Source organism: Tamandua tetradactyla, chromosome 3 (assembly GCF_023851605.1).
Source record: "Tamandua tetradactyla isolate mTamTet1 chromosome 3, mTamTet1.pri, whole genome shotgun sequence".
Taxonomy (NCBI): Eukaryota; Metazoa; Chordata; class Mammalia; order Pilosa; family Myrmecophagidae; genus Tamandua; species Tamandua tetradactyla.
In genome coordinates, this window is record NC_135329.1 from 33,914,189 (window position 1) to 33,936,068 (window position 21,880).

General features: G+C 36.9%; 1 long non-coding RNA gene across 2 annotated transcripts in view; it reads right to left on the minus strand.

Annotated features, from left to right (window-relative positions):
• Positions 1-21,880, minus strand: part of LOC143676016 (uncharacterized) — a 43,141-nt gene that overhangs the window by 9,448 nt on the left and 11,813 nt on the right. For both annotated transcript variants that reach the window (XR_013171758.1, XR_013171757.1), the window contains one exon: positions 14,694-14,788. This is a non-coding gene — a long non-coding RNA (uncharacterized LOC143676016). The remainder of the gene's footprint in view (positions 1-14,693; positions 14,789-21,880) is intronic.

Genomic DNA, 21,880 nt, shown 5'->3' on the forward strand with positions numbered 1-21,880 from the left:
CTTCCTACTAGAATTAAGAGCCTTGACAGTGAGAATCTATCATACTGTTCCAATTTATCAGGATCTATTCCTCTTTGGGTCCTTTGACCTTCCCCAGTTACTCTAAACATTAGGTCTAAGACCATAAAACAGTTAGAGGAAAATGTAGGGAGATATCTTATGAATCTTACAACTGGAGGTGGTTTTATGGACCTTAAACCTAAAGCAAGAGCACTGAAGAAAGAAATAAATAAATGGGAGCTCCTCAAAATTAAACACTTTTGTGCATCAAAGAACTCTCGTGCTTTCTTATAGCATGTGCTGATAAGCCCTTACCTACTCCATATTTTCTCTAAGAACATGCCTCATTCCTTAATCTCAACTAAAATAACATAATAAACCATCTATCAAAGGAAGTAAAATCTCCCTCCTCTATTCTCTCAAAGTGTTCACTTCAGTTTGGCTTATGTTTCTTAGTAACTCTCACATGAGACATGCAAATAAATGATTAATTTTCTTTTGAGCTTTAAGATCTCATGGATATGATCTTTGTCTTATCCATTCAAGTACTGGCCAGTGATAGGATAAAGTGCTGAATACATCATTATAAACACAAACCCAAGGTTGAGTTGGACAAAGGATTGTTCTCCATGTGGATATAGCAAGATTCAACTAATTGCTGTGGAAAAACAAGCTCTTTTTGGAGACATGATTAAACAAAGGCAGTATAGCATGGATACAGAAAGATGGGGACATATGTTTAAAAAAACGCCATAAAAAATAATGAGAAAATAAGAGATATTGACGTAGCCCTGTTGTCTCCTCCTTGGGAAAGTATGATAATTAAATTAAGGACTCTGCTGGCATATCTCGTATACTAAGAAACTTTGTTTCTTATGCATTAGCTCTTCACTCAATATACCCATAATTTCCTTCTAAACAAGCACATTTTAATTCTTAAACAATTCCTTGATTTTCCTAGAGCCTCAAAATTTCAAAATGAAATCAGATCTTGTTTGTGTATGCTTTGGTTTGCTAACGCTGCCAGAATGCAATGTGCCAGAAATGGGTTGGTTTTTACAATTAACTTGTAATTTACAATTCTTAGGCCATGAAAATGTCCAACTCAAGACTACAACGTGATGCTACCTGGACTTTGAAGAAAGGTGCTGGCATCTGGGACACCTTTTTCACATGGGAAGGCACAAGGCAATGTCTACTGTTTCTTCTTTCCTGGGTTTCATTGCTTACAAATTCTGGCTTCAGTGGCTCCCTCTCTCAGCTTCTCTAGTGCTGTTCTCTGTGACCTTTTCTTAATTTCCCATCTTAGCTTCTGTATGTATACTATCCTCTTATAAAGGACTTCAGTGAGAGGATTAAGACCCATCTTGTATGAGTATCACTCACATCTCCATGGAAATAACCTAATCAAAAGATCCCACTTTTAATAGAACTACACCCACAGGAATGGATTAAAAGAATATGGCCTTTTCTGGGGTGCATATAGCTTCAAACTACCACAGTGTAAGATTATTTTTTATCTGAATAAATATATCTGATACCAGAGCCAAGAATAGTGGGAGGCAAGTGAGGCACTCAGCTCTGATACCAAATATAAGAGGATGTCAAAAAAAGAAAAGGTTTGAGATGACATTATGGAGCAATATTTTAAAAATCAGTATTAATACCAAGAAAACCAAGATAAACAACTACCAGCTTTTTAAATGATGACAGAATCATACACTGCCCTTGCACAATTCAGAATCATTCACCTTGCCCTAATCCCTGCCCTAAAGGTTCCCATCTTTATTTAATAATTTTAATGATAATTTATAGTATTTTTATTTAGCAGCATTTATCTTTGATATGAAATTTAACACAGTAAATGAAAGAGTTCATTCATTTCTGCATTCTAGGGTGAAGGAAATATTTACATAGAGAAAAACTGCTCTTTTATATAAGAAAATAATAGATATTTTTGTTTTGAAGGCAAGATACTTGCATACTTGCATAAAATATAGATGGAAGCAAGTAATGTCTATAGCGCTACATTTCTGAAAGTGAAAAGACTCTTTGTTTTTCTCCTTGGAATCAGTGGTGGGAGTGGCCAGAGCCACAGATTAAAAATGAAAGAAGTTTTTGCTTTGAAAGGGCAGGGCATGCCTGTAAAATCAGGCAGGCTGTGGCCTGGAAAGATTAATAGCCAGGTATGGCAAGGACGTTTTACAACAGTGCACTCATTTCTAATTTTATTTTTTTTAATCTTCTCCAATAATAATCTTAAACCGTTATCCTCAATCGTCACAAAACCTTGTCTCACTGAATTGCATTGTTTGTGGAGCCATAGAAAATTGGGGAAGTACTCAGTCATGCTTTGTGCATCTATGAACAAGAAGGGTAAGTTGCGGGAGGAACTGAGGTGGAGTGGCCAGATAGTATTATATAGAAGCTGTTAAATAGGACTCTGAAAAAAGCCATGTGAAGTATAAGTGCTATTTGGGAATCTTGAGAAAAATTTAGATATTTGCTTGCATTTATGTGGGGTAGGAGCTATAACTTTCATTTGGATATTGAAGTACAGCATGACTCCAAGTTAAGAGTGGTTGAGGACTACTTTCCAACCAAAGCAACTTAAATATATTATTCTTACTCTCTGTGCCAGTTTGAAACTATTATGCACCCCAGAAAAGCCATGTTTTAATCCTGATCCAGTCATATGGGGGCAGACCTATTGTTTATTGTTTAGGGTGGGAAACTTTGATTAGATTGTTTTGATGGAGATGGGACATACCCATTTGTGGGTGTGACTTTTGGTTAGATTACTTCCTTGGTGATGTGACACACCCAATCATCTACTTTTGAGTAGATGGAGATGTGACTCCCCCCATTGAAGATGCATCTTGATTATTTTACTAGAGTACATTAAAAGGGGAAACATTTTGGAGAAACCTCAAATACAGATGCTTGGAGAGCAGTTAGTTGTTTCAGAGCTGACAGAGACATAGATGTTTGGTGATGCTTAGAGAGCCGACAGAGAGAACAGATGCCCAGACACAGGCAGAGCTCAGCAGACGTTGCCACGTGCCTTCCCACGAGATGCCAAAGTAAGCCAGAACCCAGAGCTGTGTGCCGGGGGAACTAAGTGAACCAAGTGAAGATCCACAGATGCTTAGAGAGGAAACCACTGGCATCAGAAGGTGGAAGCAGTGAACCAGGAACAAACACCAGTGGATGCCAGCCACATGCCTTCCCAGACTGGCCTTCCTTGAACCAAGGTATCTCTCTCTGAATGCCTTAGTTTGAATATATTTATGGCCTTAAAACTGTAAATTTGTAACTTACCAAATTTCCTTTTTAAAAGCCATTCCATTTCTCTTATATTGCATTCCAGCAGCTTTAGCAAACCAAAATACCCTCTAATCTTCAGTTAAATCACGACTTAAGAAAACTACTCATCCCATCATGCTGAAGTGTCATGAGGGGGAAAGGAAAAAGATATCTTTAAACATTTCAGCTCATCATTTATTTTTGTTGTGTTTATCTCTTTGATTCTTACAAAAATGGTACATGATCTGTGTTCTTTCCCATGTCTAAACCAAATGAGACTTGAAATTAAGACAGATTTTTAAAACTAATTTCAGGTGTATTTTTCTCTGTGTATCTCCTGTTTATGTTTTGCTGAACTTTTCAAAAATTTGGGTTGATGTCTTTTATTAGATTTTAATATCTTCATTCATTATCCCCTCATGTATCACTGCTATTCTTTCTTTGTCTATTCTTCCCCTTGCAATATAATATTTATATTATATATATAATATTATATATTATATATATAATATTATATATTATATATAATATTATATATTATATAATATATAATATTATATATTATATATATAATATATACCACCTTTTCATTTTAACCCCACACGCTTTATACTATTTTCTGTATTTCTTATTATTTTATTTCTGCGCTTCAATTCAGAAATTTTCACTCATCTGCATTCTAATTCTCAGATCCATTCAACTGTTGTAGTCAATTTCTTATTATATTGTTCTCTTGTGAATTTTATTTCAGATACTATATTTTAAATTATAGAACTTCCACTTGATATTTTTCAGATTTCACAGGAGAATCTATACAAAAATGGATGTTTCAGTTATTCCAAACATTAACAGTACTCCTGGGATAATAGATTATTCATCTTAAAATTGTCCCTTAATGAATACATATGGAGGATAAGTTGATTTAAAGAGAATTCTTTCAGTTGAATTACCCGATTAAAGAAAGGTAATGAAAACTCCTAGAGAAATTAAAGAATATCTCATTTACAGGACAATTTTTGGGTTATAACACACCCAGAAAAACCACCTATTTTAAATAGAGACTTGTGGTCTTACAGTCAACCAAGATGGTAGAGTAAGAAACTCTATAATCCCATCCCCTACAGAATTTTTGCATATTTAGCAAAAACTAGCAAGTCATCTTTCTCAGAGTTCTGGAAAACATTTAGAGTATTGCAGTAATAGGGAAAGCACCCATCACAAAAAAGTCTATCCAAAAATGGTACAAAAACCCATGGCACCCGTGTTGTACACTCCCTCTCTCCTTACCCTACTTACTGTGGTGCCAACGTGTGCTCTCAGTGTGGGTCCCTTGTCCCATTCCAGAGGTAGCAGAGTAACTTCTCTATGCAAATGAGCGTGTATGTCTATGACAACCTATCTGGTGGCAACCTGAAGACTGAATCGGGACACTTATGTCTGGCTTGCCATAACAGAACTTGCCCTGCACCCAAAAGCAGCTTGCAGAGTATAAATCAATTTAAGAAACAATCAAACCACAGTCCCTAGGACAAAAGATTATTAACCTTAAGGCATATAGTAGTGCCCAGATTGGAGGGAAAGACTGTTTCATAGGGAAAAGGGGGGGGGGGGGGTAGGGGGGTATTAGAATCCATGTAAAAGGGAAAATTCCAAATGTTGTACCATTATAACATGGTCAGGAAAGGAAACATTTTCAGAAAATACTGGAGTGGTCCTGTCGCTGCACTTTCACCTTGGATGGCTTTTCATTTTCATTGGTAGGAGGGCTAAGGTCTGAAGGAGAGCATCAGTCATCACAGAGACAATCTACAAAGACTGGGAAAGACATTTTTTTAGTTTTTTTATTGATTTTGTTAGCTCTGGGCACTCAAGGAAATCCATGTCATTTCACTAACTGGATGCAATTTTAAGGAATAGACACCTCAGGAACTAAATTCTAGTGTCAATGCATTAAAATATTAAAATACACAGTGTGCAAAAAAGGTTACAAGGATTATAAAGAAAGAGGAATGAGTAAAACATCAGAAACAAGCAAGCAAGAAAACAAGACTTTGGACACAGCATAGAAATATTAAAAAACAAATAGTCTTAAATGTGTTCAAAGAGCTAAAGGAAACATGAACAAAAAGCTAAAGCATGTCAGAAAATTATGTATGAATTAAACAAGCATTTCAATAAAGAGATAGAAATTATAAAAATATACCAAACAGAAATATTGGTGTTAAAGACCACAGTGACTAAAATAAAAATTCTTTAAAAAGATTCTATAGTACCGTAGTATAATGGGGCTTGCAGAAGAAAGGATCAGTGTGCTTGAAGAGAACACAATTGAAATCATTAAGTCTGAGTAACAGAAAGAAAAAAGAAAGAAGAAAAGTGACTGAAGCCTAAGGACCTGTGGGAAATCACCACACATTCAAATATACACATTATGAGAGTCCCAGAAGAAAAGGCCAGAGAGACTCTTTGAAGAAATAATGGTAGAAAATTCATCAAGCTCAGTGAAAGACTCGAATATTCTCAAACAAAACTGGAGGGATTTGGACACTAAGCCTGCCCTACAAGCAATGCTAAAGGTAATTTTTCAGATTGAAAGGATAGGACACTAAGCAGCAGATTGAAGCAGCATAAATAAAGATCTCCAGTAAAGGTAACTACATGAGTAATTACAAATTTCATAACTACAGTACCTCTGTTTTGTAACTTTATTTTTTACCTCTTACAGGATCGAAATTGCAAATGAATAAAAAGTTAAGTTACTTTCAAAAGAAGTGAGAATGTTAGGTTTAGATGTCAAATTTAAGCTCTATAGCGACCACAAACAAAAGTATATGCAGAAGGAAAGGATAAAGGAGCAAAAAATGACTCACTAGAAAAGGTCAACTAAATACAAAACTAGGTAGTAATGGAAGAACTGAAAAATACAAAAGGTATAAGACTTACAAAAACCAAATAGCAAGTGTACTGCATTATCATTAGTTACTTGAACTCCAAATGGAATAAATGTTCAGGTCAAAAGGCCAAGTTGGCAGAATGGATAAGAAAGCATAATTCAACTATTGGCTGTTTGCAAAAGACTACCTTAAATTGAATGACATGAGTAGTTTGAATGTGAAAGGATGGGAAAAAAATATTCCATGCAAATAGCAAAAGAGAGCTAGGTGCCTACACTAATATCTGATAAAATAGACTTTAAGCAAAAAGCTGCCAAAGGGGAGAAAAGGACACTATATATTGATGAAAAGTCAATTAATAGAGAAGATGTAACGATTATAAATGTATGTGCACCTAATGACAGAGCTCCAAAATATATGAAACAAATATTGACAGATTTGAAAGGAGTAATGGCCAGTTCTAATTAATACTCGGAGACATCAATATAACATTTTCATTTATGGCTAGCACATCTAGTAGAAGATTGAAAAAGAAATAGAAGACTTGAAAAATACTATAAACTAAGTAAATATAACTGATTTATATAGAACACTACACCCAACAAGAGCAGACGGCTTCTTTTTTAGTGCATATGTATCATTCTCTAGGATAGACCAAATGTTAGATAATAAAACAATTCTCAATGAATTTTAAAAGGTTGAAATCATACATAGTATCTTTTCTGCCCACAACGGAATGAACCTAGATATCGATAATAGAGAGAAAACTTTAAAATATGCAAATATTACACATTTAACAACACTTAAAAAATCAAAGAAGAAATCTCAAGGAAAATTAGGAAATATCTTGATGAATAAAATTGAAAACAATATACCAAAACAAAGTCAGTGCTTAGGGAAATTTATAGCTTTAATTGCTTACATTTGTAAAGATTATCTGAATCAGTTACCTAACCTTCCACCTGAAAGAATAAGAAAAATAATAGCAAACTAAACCAAAAAAGAAAGGCAGAAACACGGTGTGGTAGTTAGGTTCAGGTGTCAACTTGGCCAGGTGAAGGTGCCAAGTTCTGTTGCTGTGGACATGAGCCAATGGTATGTGAAACTCATCTGTTGTTGATTACATCTGCAGTCAGCTAGGAGGTGTGCCTGCTGCAATGAATGATGTTTGATTTAATTGGCTGTATGCTTAAATGAGATAGCTCAATGTAGCACAGCCTAAGCAGCTCAGCATACCTCATCTCAGCACTCGCAGCTCAGTCCAGGCCTTTGGAGATGCAGAAAGGAATCACCCTGGGGAAAGTTGTTGGAACCGAGGGGCCTGGAGAGAAGGTCACCAGAGATCGCCCTGTGCCTTCCCATGTAAGAAGGAACTTCAGTTGAAAGTTAGCTGCCATTCCTCTGAAGAACTATGTGTTAACTAAATAAATCCCCTTTTATTGAAAGCTAGTCTGTCTCTGGTGTATTGCATTCCAGCAGCTAGCAAACTAGAATGAATGGAAATAACAAAAATTAAAGCAAAGTAATTAAAATACAGCATAGATAAAAATAATGAGAATCAATGAAACCAAAATTTGTTTCTTTGAAAAGATCAATAAAATTGACAATCCTTTAGCTAGACTGTCAAAGAAAAAGAGAGAGGACAGATGTAACTAAAATAAGAGATGAATTGGGAAGATTACTAATGACCCCACAGAAATTAGAAGAATTGTAAGAGAATATTGTGAATAATTGTATACTAATAAATTAGATAACCCAATCCCTCATAAATATAGATGCAAAAATCAGCAACAATGTACTAGCTAACAGGATCCAACAGCACATTAAAAAGATCATCTACCACAATCCGGTAGGATTTATCCCTGGAATGCAAGGGTGATTCAACATAACAAAATCAATCATTGTGATATACCACATTAATAGAAAGAGGTAGAAAGAAAACTACATAGTCATCTCAATGAAGCAGGAAAGGTACTTGGCAAAACCTAGCATCCCTTGCTGATAGAAACACAGTAAACTAGAAAGAGAAAGGAACTCCATCAACATGATAAAGGGCAGATATGAAAACCCACAGCTATTATCATACTCAATGGTGAAAGATCAGAGTTCAGAAATGAGAGAAGGATGCCTACAGTCACCGCTACTATTCAGCATTGTTGTGAATGTTCCAACTAGAGCAGTTAGGCAAGAAATAAAAGGCATCCCAAATTGAAAAGGAAGAAGTAAAACTTCCACTATTTGCAGATAACATAATTCTATACATAGAAAATTCTGAAAACTCTACAAGAATGTCACTAGAGCCAACAAATGAATTCAACAAAGTGGTGAGGTATAAGATCAACTTGCAAAAACTAGTAGTTTCTATACACTAGTAATGAACAATCTGAAAAGTGAAATAAAAATTGTGTCTACAAAATAAACAAAAAACAAAAATAAACAAACAAAAAAGAAATAAAAAAAGAGAAAAAAAGGATTTAAAAAATTGCGTTTACAATAGTAACTGAAAGAATCAAATATCTTGGAACAAATTTAACAAAGGATATTGTTGGGAAGTGAATCCTAGCCCTCACAATGCAAAGCTCCAACCCTGATCCTGTTGATGTGAACCCATATGTGTAAATATGACTAGTGTAGGTGTTATTAGTTATGGTGTGCCCAACTTTTTATGAGAATGGGCCTTAATCCAATATGGCTGAAGTCCTTATAAGCAAAGGAAACTGAACACAGAGATAGAAGAGAAGGAATGCACCCAGAGAACCTAGAAGTCAATGGAACCTGCCAGAAAAAGGAGAAGATGCTTCCAAGTGCATTGTCAAGTGACAGAAAGCCAAGGAATCTCAAAGACTGTCAGCCAGCCAGAAGACACTGACCCTGGGGGGAAGCAAGTGCTTTCTCACAATGCGCGTGTGTACACATTTATTTTGTAATAATTTACTGAAAATTGAGAAACATATTTCTAATAAAAATGAGGTTGATCCCAGCCAAGATCCCCCAAGTAACCATAACAAGCTACCACAAATAATTTGGCCTTAATCCATATGATGACAAATGCCATGATATGGAGTCCTCTACATTGCCTGGACTCCCCACATAATTCTCCTCTGAGGAGGGAGTCCAAGACCACACATGATGATGTGACTAAGGTGCTGTCTCTTCTGTCCCATGCTGTAAAAATAGTTGTAACAAACTAAAAGCAGATAGAAATTGAAAGTAAACTTAGCACTTGGAAGCAGGGTCCAACCCATTTATAGATTGAATGTTCAGTGCAATTTATTGGCTTACTTAATTGAGAGTTCCCATCATGGCCAAAGCACCATAACCAGGTCAAGGCACACAGTACATTTAAAGAAGGAGGGTATTTGAGTCAGGTGCTACCTTAACAAGCAGACTAGGGAGGCAGGCCCGACATAGCTCTTAGTGTAGGGTGCAAACCCAAAGGTAGGAGGCTCTGGTCTGATCTCATCATGTCAGTGAGAATGGCAGCAAATCTCGTTGCATGGATATGGAAGCTGGGAGCCAGAGGCTCCAGGTTAATCTGCCTCAACCTGAGGCTCACTGAAGCAGCCCCTGCCCTGGATATTTTTAAAAATTGTGCCCATTTGGTTGGCATTAAGCCAGTCCATATCATTTCTTCACATAAATGTCTGGTTTTCACTTTTAATAAAACATGTTTTTTCTTAATTTCTTTACATTCTATTTTGCGGTCAACATGTTTACATGTTTTGGGGATTCAAAATCATTAACTTCATTTCAGCACACAACAGTCCCCAACTGGATTTCAGATAGAAACAAGTGCATTCAGTGAAAAGAAATGGCTGCCAGCCAAATAAATATAAAACAAAACAAAAACAACAATCTCATAAGATAGTGCTTAAAATACAGGATAGAAAAGAAGGGAGATTTATGGGTTGCTGAAAAAATCTTGCGGCATCTTTTTGACAGCTGACAGAGGTAAAGCATAAGCCAGCCGGGAGAACATCTAGTCTCAAGACCTCCATTAAATTCACATCTTTTAACTATCTTGGATAATCAATAATATTGATTAGAACCTTGAGTAGAAGGTTATAGAACAGGGTGCTGGATTTACTGGATAAATCCAGTAAATGAAGTGCCAGATAAAAGCAATTTTGACATTTCCTGTAATATGGAGATCATATAAGAAACATGGCTTCATGATTTGTATGTAAGTCAAACTCCTGCTTATGCACCCTAAAACTGCTTAAACGTCATTAAAATAAACATTAATTTAAAAACTGTTCTCCTCATTAATATCCAGTTCATTTAAATATCCATATAAAAATAGTATTTTTCTCTGTTGAATGGGACTATCTTTAAATGTAATTTCCACTTCTAAGCCTGTGAATAACTGTTTGAAGAATTCTAAATCTTTGAAAAATTTTAAGAACTCCCTGAAATGTTTTTACTCAACGTGCATGTGTACACATTTATTTTGCAATAATTTACTGATAAAGTTGTCGGCCAGATGCTGACAGTCCCTGTCCTGATGCTGGCTGGAGAGATAATCTTTGTGCAATTGCCACAGGGACATGCACTGAAGAGGGACAGGCTGACTGGTTGTCAAATGAGCTATTGCCACTGAACCCATGCCAAGATCCTTCTTTCTCCCAAGGCTGCAGCCCCTGACACCATGAATGCTGCCTCTGCTGCTGTTACTGGCACTGCCACCACCAGTCTGGGTCGAATAGTCCATGCAGTTGCCCCTCAGCACCCTCCTATGCCACAACTCTACTAGGCAAGCATGCTGGACATCCAGGCTAACTGCTCCCCACTCATGCTGCCCTCGTGCCTTGGGCCTAGAGCCTGGCAAGTGCACCCTATTGCCAGCCATTTTCCTGCTGCTCATGTGCATGCTCCATTTTCCATTGGACTCCACTTATAAAAAGCATAAGTTCAAAGAAAAAGTTACTAAACATTTCAAGATGGTGGCATCCATTCGTTTCACAGGGGTTGCTATAACAACGCATCACAGCCGGGTAATTTAAAAACACAGAAATTTATTGCAAAGAGAAAATTACTAAAGATTTCAAGTTGGTGACATGCATTAGTTTTCCAGGCTTGCTGTAGCAAAGCATCACAAACTTCTGAAACACAGAAATTTGTTTTCACACAGTTCTGAAGGGTATCAGTCCAAGTTTAGGTGTTAGTATGATCATGCACCCACATAAACCTATAGATATGGATCTTTCCTTGCTTTTTCTAGTTTCTGGAGGTTTGCCAACAATCCTTGGTATTCCTTGGCTTATAGACACATCACTCTGCCTCAACCATCTTAGCATGGCCTTCTCCCCAGTGTTTTCCTGCTGTGTCCTCTCCCTATCTTTTAAGGACATCAGTCATATTGCATTAGGACCCACCATAACCCACATTAGACTCATATTAACTGATTACCTCTTCAAAGATTCTATTTCCAAATAAAGTCACATTTACTGGAACCAAGTGTTTAGACTTGAACTGTGACAACAAAGCATGAAACCACATACAGGTCCCTTCTGAGAGCAAGCCCCTGTGTGATCACACAGGTCATAGCCCACAAAGCCAGCCCTGGCTGCAAGGTGAGCCTCAATAAACATTGCTTTTGTTAATTAATATCAAATCAGAATGCTGAGAAACCTTGTTTTCTAAAATCATATATGTGGAAAACTTTGCTTCTCAGGAAGTGTACATGTTGGAATGGAACATCTCATTCATGTCTGAGAAACTGAGCCACAGAGAATCAGCACCAATAGCCAACCTAGCTATAGGTAAGGAGATTGTAAGCACAGCATTTATCTTCATTTTAAGAAACACACCCATGTGGCTACCTCTCAAGACTAGGCTTGACGATGACCGTCTTACACAGAGCTTTGCTTGGCTTTGAGCCTTTGCAAACTCCCCATGGTTGCAATGGCGTTTATCTCCCTTGTGAGGCAAATTAAGAACTCTACATTTGATGGATGTAAAGTGTCTTTCCAGTGGCCTTTATCAAATAAGCCTTCTCACAAAGATGAACACAGCAGCAAAGGAGAAAGTCTGAGTCACACCTAGACCACCCCAAAGGAAAAGAAACAGTGGCAACATGAATTCCTCTGAAGGATCACTCAGGCAGCCATGCTACTAAGAACTACTCCTTTCGTTATTCTCCCCCAAGGACATAAGGGTGACACATTTTATAGTGATTCTCAGATTACAAGTCAATTTTGCATCATCATTTTATAGAGCTTTCACAGATTTACTGGGATCTAGGCAAGTCAAACTTATCCAAAAAATGTTATTGGTGGTGTATTATCAGAATTTTCTAGAAAACCAGAAACAGCAGGATATATGCATACACACACACACATATATAAACACATATATTTGATTTGTTATAGGAATTATCTCAAGCAACCATTGGGATTGGCAAGTGCTAATTATGTCCTAATTATAGGCAAGTCCCAATTAGGCTACAAATTCGGAAATCAATAATGATATTGAATTCCCTAAGAGAAGCCACAAATTGTAAATGCTGATGAAGGTGATGATGAAGTCCCTAGGGGAGTTTGGCAGGCCAAAGTAGAGATAGAAATTTTCCTTTCTGACTGCTGAAATCTTCATTTCTCCTTTTAAGGCCTCCAACTGATTAGATGATGAGATTCTTCTCATTACTGACAGCAATCTCTTTTGTTGCTAGTAGATGCAATCCACCATAGATGCAAACAACTGACTTAAATCCACAAAATACCCTCAAAGTAATAGTGCCTTTTGATCAAATAAATGGACACCATAACCTAGTCAAGTATACATATGAAATTAAGCATCACAGATTGTTCCCTAAGGATGAATGAAACACAACAGCAGAACAAAAACACACTCTTCTATTGGATGAATTTATAAATGGTAATGTAGTCCTGTTAGAATAATAATTTCAGGCAGGCATAAGCCAGTACAATTTGGGATTGATACCAAACATGAAAAAGATGGTAATCTCTAATCTATTTCAACCTCTAAACCAAATAGAACCCCTTACCAAAGTGTAATTTACTTAAGAATATTTAATTAGAACCCCTTACCAAAGTGTAATTTACTTAAGAATATTTAATTGTAGATGTAGATTGAGAATGAACTAGGAAAAATATGAACAACTTAAAACACATGTTTGGAACAATTGGGGAAATGCAAATATTATCTAGATACTAAATAATATTAAGGAATTATAGTTTTTAATGTGTGTAAATGATATTGTGATTTATGTGTTAACATTTCCTTATTTTTGAGAGATGCAGACTGAGATAATTGGGGTTAAGTGTCATATTTATCTCTTAGTCTCAAAAGGTGAGATGAAGACCAAAAGTTTTTCAAGAATTAACTAAATTTGGGAGAGTAGTCTGTTTCTTCCTTATTCAATTTTTCTGAATGCTTACTTGGCCCCAAAGAAATAGCCTTTGATTGAATGAAACATGCTCCTCAATGCATACTTAAAGCCACACATGGGAAAATAAAAGTCTTCACAGGTATATGGTCCACTGATGACTACACCTTGAGCCACTGATGGGAGCTTGTATAGAATGCCCTGTGGCACCCTAACCCTTCTCTTACACACCTCATTAGAAACCTCTTCCTATGAAAACTCTTACTCCACCCAATATCATCATCTGATGTTTTCTTTCAAAAACATTTCGGCCTTGCCTTGATCCATGGTTCTTTAAATCACGACATGTTAAATGAAGAGATGAAAAAAAACATGACTAAATTCTACTTCTTTCTGCATTGTCATATTACTTTGCTTATCTCTCTCTCATCAAAATTGACCCTGTGTTTTGCATGCCCCCTTTTGGTAGTGTCAAAGTTTGAGAGACATTTTATATGAATTTGCCCATCCTTTCATAACCCAGGGAGTACAGAGTCTTCTGCCTGTGAAACGTGGCCCATCTCATCTTTCTTCCCTCTGCACCCAAAAGCTCTCTTTGTGCTGTGAAAAATCAAGACTTCCTCTAGGAACATGAAGTTTGAGCTGTTCTTGTTTGATAACCAGGAACTGAACATGCCCTGGGCTGTTCTGAGTTGGCTCTCAGTTTGACCTGAGACTGTCTCTTATCTCTGAGGAAAAAAAAATAAGTGGAAGATGTAATGCTCCGCCAAGCAGGCATCTGGGCTCAGGCCACAGGCCATGCCTCTGCAGCACTTGCCGTATGGAGATTGGCCTAGACCCCCTCTCCCCAGTCCACACGCCATTGCCTGAACTGAGCAAGACATGATAAGTTTCTGGTCCCAAAGGCAGGAGGATAGGTTTTTTGGGGGTGTTTTCGCATATCTTAAATTGTGTATGGGTGACTGGGTGTGTTTTGTACCCTGAGGGCCATTTGTATGGCAAACAAGCAAAGTGTTCCATTTTAATCACTGTGTAGTTATTAGAGTTGCTGGAAATACTGAATTCTACCTGTAACCATTTGCCTAGAACCTGTATAAAGTGATCAAGCTCAAAGTCCTCTCCAGTCTGCTTGTTGTTACGCTCACCATCTGCAGCCATGAGGATCCATTATCTTCTCTTCTCATTTCTCTGCATTTTCCTGGTGACTCTTCTAGGTAAGAAGGTCCAGGGCAGATAGGACCTTCAGGAAAAATGGAAAGGATAGGATATAGTCTTTTCTTTCTTTCTCTCTTTCTTCTATCTTTCCTTCTCTCTTCTAGGGATATTTTTAGACTAAGTAGGATGTATGAATTACTTATGAAAACCAGGCAGCATTTCCTTCAACTTGGAAGGAGTTTTAGGATCTTAATGTACAATTTATAGCCTTTTCTAGGCCAATCTGAAGGGGTTAAATATTTTTTCAATCTGTTCTCTTCACTGTTGTTCATGCCAAGATTACTATCTATAGGTCATAGCTGTTATGACTGTTTTTTTTTCAATGAAAGCAAGAAAGTTGATTTAGTCCAAGGAGAGAAGTGTAAAATGCTAGTTTATAGAACTTTATACTTTAAATGGGGCATCTCTGGGCGACTTCAAGAATCCTAAAGATAGATAAGACACAGTCCATACTTAGGGAACTATTGTCCTAAACCTTCTTCTTTCTTCTTTTCAGAAAAAGGCTCTTGAGAAAAAAAGCCAATGGCTATTCTATATTCAAAGTTGATTTTAAAAGGTCATAGAAAGCAACATTTTTAAAATGGGGTTCATAACCTTTATTTCATCATTGACATTATGGAAATAGTACAAAAGTGGTGAAAGAAGGCAAGGAGGAGTGGGGACATGAACAAGGGTGAAAAAAAGAATATGAGGATAAGACCAGAGATAATGAACTCAAATCATTTTTTTAAAAGGCAGGTAGGCAGGCAAGACTGAAACAAAACCGTTTAAGAGAGAAGGAAGAAATAGAAGAAGGAAGGCTGAAATGCCAGGAGGAAGCAATGAAGGAAAGGCTAAAGAAAATGTGAGACTGAGATCAGGGTTCAGATATTAGAATATTCCAAAAGTTTTTTTCTGTTATTTTTCTTTTCAGTCGTTAGCCACTTTACGTATTAAATTCTCATTAACTACTTCCTATCTTTAGCTGTAACTTTTCCTCCTATCTCAACTCAAATACTTAACCAGTGAAATGATTCAGAAATTAAAAAGATAAAAACAAGCACTAGGGTGGGCCATGGTGGCTCAGCAGGTAAGAATGCTTGCCTGCCATGCCCGAGGACCCAGGTTCGATTTCCGGTGCCTGCCCATGTATAAAAAAAAAAAAAAAAGCACTAGTTAGTAGCTACAGGGCTAATTTCTTGGGGTGGGGCTGAATTTCATGGGTCCCTTTTCAAGTTCCCACCTGCCCCCATCAGGAAAACTAAGACTCTCAGCTACTGATCAGAGCCTTTAACATTCTGATTCTAGGAAAATAAGTATCCAATTGAATCTGAGCAGTACAAGGTTCTCTGTCACAAAATTAGATCCAAATAATCTAGACTTGTGTCATAATACTATAATCAAATAACCCAGCCATGGAAAAGAAACAACTCCCTGGGGATTTACTTAAGAGTGATACTGATGCAGATTTGGCACAGATTGTTTTTCTGCCATGATGCTTTGACTTCTGACCCTATATTGCCTTTTCCTTTCTTTTTTAGGTTTTGCTAAAGGTAGAGGAAGCAGTGTTAGCTGCTTTAATAATGGAGGCATATGTGTGCAGAAGAGATGCATTTCACCTCTGAGACGGGTTGGTAGCTGTGGCTTTCAAGGAACGCTGTGCTGCAAATAAGAGAAAAGAGGAGGCCAGGGAACAGCTGTGACAAATGTGGAGTCAGAAACTGCTCACTTGAGAAAGCTATATAAAATTTAGACCAAATTAAATCATTTTGTTCAAAATCAAAGACTTTGACTTCTAGTAATTGTGTTACATGGTGTTTGTTGCACAAAGATCAATATCCAACATGCTTGTGGTTATCCTTCTAAGCTCTTCTTATTAACAGTCAGAGCGTCCAATGTGGGACTTGAATGTACTTTTCAGGTTAATCATGATCAATTCCCTTTGGGTCCCTTGATTTTGTCAATTACTCCCTGTGCTTTCCTGTAGTGTGTGCCTTAGTTTTTTCTGCTCCCTGTTTCTTCCCTCATACTGTCCCTAAAAATGTGCCTCATTCTTCAGGTCTCAATTCATAAAACAATGAATTCCTCCAGGAAACCATGACCAAGACACAAAAGAAAGCAATCTCTTCCTCCACTATTTGACCAATGGCTCAATATTTGGGGGTCCATGCCTCTTACTAAGTCACGCATGGTGAACACACTGAGTAAATTTTTAATTTTCTATTTAACTTTAAGATCTCTATGGTTGTGAGCTTTATTTGATTCATTTTATGTACTGGTCACAGATGGGAGATATTGCTCAATAAATTATAATTAAATTGCAAAGTTGAGTTGAACAAAGGGATGCTCTACATGTGAATATAGCAGGATTCAAGTAAAGGCTCTAGAAAAACAAACCCTTTTGAAAGACATCATTAAATGAAGACAATGGAGCATGGGACCCAGAAAGATGGGAAAAAAATCATAAATAGACTATTGAAAAACGTCATAAATAGACTATTGACAGTAAGGAGAGAGAGAATGACCTGTTCTTTCTTCCTTGGGAGAGTTGGTAGTTAAATCAGGAACTCCATTGTTATATCCTGTACATGTAAGATGTTCTCTGGGTTTCTTTACGTAAATTCATCAGTTGATGGACTTATAATTTCCCTCTCAGTAAATGCCCTTAGTTCTAAAATAATCCCTCAGGTTACTTAGAGTCTCCAGAGTACAAAAGGGAAACAGACCTTGTTCGAGTAGGAATGTTGTATCTGTATAAATGTTTTTACTTGTTGAAATACATCAGATACCAGGAACAGGACTAGGGTGAGACAAGCAAGGCACTCATTTCTGGCACGAACTTTTTTCCCCGGTGTCCATAAACAAAGTTTTGTGGAAACACAGCCATGCTCATTCATTTATGTATTGTCTTTTTATGCATTTTTAAAATTTATTACTTATCTGCCTATATACTGAATAAAGGAGATGTCAGTCACAAGGTTTTTACAATCAAATGGTCACAAGATAAAAGCTATATAGTTAAACAAACATTATCAAAGATCAGGGCTACTGATTGCAGTTCAACAATTTCAGGCATTTTCTACCGGCTATTCTAATACACTAGAAACTAAAAAGAAATACCTATATAATGAGTCAAGTAGTCGTAATCACTTGTTAAATTTTAACTTCTCTGTTACACCTCCTCCCTCTCATTTAATCATTCTCTCAATCTTCAGGGATATCTGGGCAATGACAATTCTAACGTCTTTGTGCTGAAAAGAGGTGCCGACATTGTGAGGTAGAGACATGAAACTGGTTGATGTTCTTGGAATGCCTGGTACCTCTGGGTTTCAGTGCTTATCTAGCATGGGAGTCATTTGGAGGCTTAAAGTTTCTGTAAAGACAAACTGAACAAGTTAACTTTTTATAGTGCTTTAGATAGAACCCAAGGTATTCTTTAGGGTTTTCAGTAATACTGTTGGTTGGGGCTTGGCATACTTGCAATAATCTGGCTGAAGCTTGTATAAGAGTAGCCTCCAGAATGACTTCTCAACTCTATTTGAACTCTCTTGGCCACTGAAATTTTATTTTGTTTCATTTCTCTTCCCCCATTTAGTCAAGAAGTTATTGTCTATCTCATGATCCCAGGACGGAGCTCATCCTTGGGAGTGATGTTCCACATTGCCAGGGAGACTTACACCCCTGGGAGCCATGTCCCACTAGAGGGGAGGGTAGTGAGTTTGTTTGCAGAGTTTGGAATAGAGCAAGAGGTCACATATGAGCAAGAAAAGAGGTTTTCAGGAAGTGACTCTTAGGCTTAGCTTCATGTGGCACAAACTTTTAGGAAATGCCAAAGAACTCAGGATTCATGGTAAATAATATGGTGCGTTATTTTAATAATCAATATCAATGAAAAAAACCCCATGATAAACAAAATGCCAGGATTTAAAATAAAGAAAGGATCTTATCCTGTACTTGCACAAATTCGACTCATTCACTTCAACCTAATCCTTATCCTGTCAAATCCTGTGTTTATTTAATAATTTACTTATGATAATTTATTGTTGTTGTTCTTTTCTTTTTTTCTTCTTTTTGGCATGGGCAGGCACCGGGAATCGAACCTGGGTCTTCTGCATGGTAGGGAGAACTCTGCCACTGAGCCACCATCACACTGCCCTAATTTATTGTTTTATTAATAATTTCTGTTTTACTTTCCTTGTGCCCAGCCACACACACCTGTTATTGTATACATGAGGTGAAGTTTCAGTAAATAAAGGAGTTTATTCACACATTTCTGTGTTCTAGGGGGATTAAAAAATTCCCTTAAAGAAAAACCCTCTTTCACTTAGGAAAACACTGTAGTAGGCTTTGGTCCTGAAAGGCAAGATGCCTGCACACACATGTAACTAGTGATGAAATCAAGTAAGATTTTAGTAGAGCTACATTTCTTGAAATGAAAAGAATTTTGTTTTTCTACAGGGATGGAAGTGACAAGGACCTCAGACATTAAGAACTAAAGGAAATTTGGGTTCTGAAAGGAGAGGGTGTACCTATAAAATAAAGGCAGGCCACAGCCTGAAGAAATTAACAGCCAAGATTGGCAGGAAATCTACAAAGAGTGTGCTCTGATCACTAATTTTATGTTTAACTCTTCTGCACAGTATTCAACTTGCCATTATCCTCAAATTTTCACAAAACCTTGTCTCAGTCAATGGCTTTGTGATTGTGGACTTTAAGAAGATTGGGGAAGTCTTTAGTCATGCTTGGTGCAAAGCTTTATGAAAGAAGAAGCTAGCTGCCAGCAGGAACTGAGGGGGTGTGGCCAAATAAAATTATGGAAAAGCTGTAAGTAGGAGTCTGCAAAAAAGTATTGTAAATATAAGCACTACTTGATAATCCTGAGAAATATTTGGATATTTTCTTGCATATAAGGAATAGGAGCTAGAGTTCTTTTATTTACATATTAAAGTATAAGATAACCCCAGTGTTTGGGGGCATTTGTGGACTGCTTTCCAACCAGGTCATCTTAAATACCTTATTCTAACCTGCTAAACTTCAGTTAACTTATGATTTAACTTATGAAGAATATTATACTAATTCCATCAGGTTACATTAGCATAAGGGACAAAAAAGAGAAAATATATTATTTTAAAACACTGAAGCTAATTATTTTTATGAAGTTCATCCTATTAACTCTTATGAAATTGGTACATGAACTGTGTTCTACCTACCAACTCCAATATGGAGACTAGAAAGCAAAAGTGGTTTTATGAGATAAATTTCGGTGTTATTTTCTTTGTATGTATCCTACTTGTATTTTGCAGAGCTTTTTGAAAATATGGGTTGATGTATTTCATTAATCATTATTATCTTTCTGTCATTATCCTCTCAAGTATCACTGTTGTCCCTTCTCTGCTTCCTGTCTTCTTGGCTATAGAATTATATGTGTGTGTGTGCTTCCCTATGCCCCCACATATTTTATCCTAACTTCCATATATGTTATTTCTGTGCTTCAATTAGAAATCTTCCATTGAACTGTATTCTAATTTTCAAATCCTTTTGTCTGCAGTAGCCAATCTCCTGTTAATCTTTATTATGTTATAATAATCCTATTATGATATTTGTTATAGACATTTTAAACTTTACAATTTCCACTTGATATTTTAAAGATTCCACAGGAGGACTTATACAAAAAAGGATGTTTCATCTATTCTATGTTATCTCCCAGCCCTCCTCATATTATAGACTTTTTCATCTTAAAACTTATCCCTTAATGAATCAGAGATGGAAGAATAGTTGCTTTAAATAGAATACCTTCCATCATGCCACCTTATAAAAGAAAGTTAATGAAAACTCCTGGAGAACTACTGAAAAGATCCGATTACAGGGCAATCTGGGGTAATGACAGACCCAGAAATCTTAGGACTTATTTGGAATAGAGACCTGTGATCTTCTGGTTGACCAGGCTGGTGGAGTGCAATGTCCCATGATTTCACTCCCCTCAGAATCTTTGAACAACTAGTCAATACTGTCAAGCCATAATTCTCAGAGCTCTGTAAAACAGCTAAAGGGTTGCAGTACAAGGCAAGCACTGAATCAAGAAAAAGGCAAATTTAAAATGGTAGGAAAACTATGTGGCTCTCTTGCTGGCCACTCCCTAACCCCTATCTGGTTCATGTGTCCTGCCAGCCTATGCTCTCAGGATGCATCCATTGCCTCAGGTCCTGAGGGAGCACGGTAACCTCTATTCTCATCCTGTGGTGCATGTATGTCTCTGTCAGTCTACCAGGTGAAAGTCTAAAGATTGAACCAAGAACTTTATCTCTGACTTGACATAATAATTGCTTGCCCAGTACCCAGAGGCAAGTTGCAGACAGCTAAGTTGATAAAAGAAACAATTAAACTGAAGCAGCCGAGGCAAAAAATTATTGGATTTAAGACTTAAAGGAAATATTATTTCACAGGGAAAAGAGGAGATATTCAGATCTTTGCAAATGGGGAATTCCCAAGACCATAAATGCTTGGTCCAGAAAAGGATGCAAACTCATAAAAGACAGAAGACCCTGTGCTGTTGCCTCAGGTTATTTTTCAGGTTCAGGTAGGAGGGCAAAGTTCTTAAGGAAGATACTAGACCATACAGAGATATTCAGCAAAGGCTGTGAAAGATGGTTTTTGAGTTTGCTTCTTTGATTGTTTTTGTTAGCTCTTGACATTCAAGGAATGTCTGCCACATCACTAAATGAACGAAAACTTAAGGAACCTCAGAAGCTTAATCCCAGAGTCACCACAATAAATACTAAAATGTCCAATAAGCAACAAAAAACTTTAAGTCCATTTTTGAAATGATAGCCCATCCATAGGAACAAGATAATCAGCAGAAAGCATCAATTAAAAAACAAGCTTTGAGATACAGCATACAAAGTCCTTAAATAAATGGTCCTAAATATACTCAAAGAGCTAAAGGAAAACATGACAAAGAACTAAAAGGATGTCAGGAGAATTATATATAAACAAAATAAGTATTTCAGCAAAAAGACATAAATTATTAAAATGAAAGAAACAGAAATACAGGTATTAAGGAACAGAATAACTGAAATTAAATATTCCTTAGAAATATTCTATTGCAGATTGGAGCTGGCAGAAACAAAAGTCAGTGAAC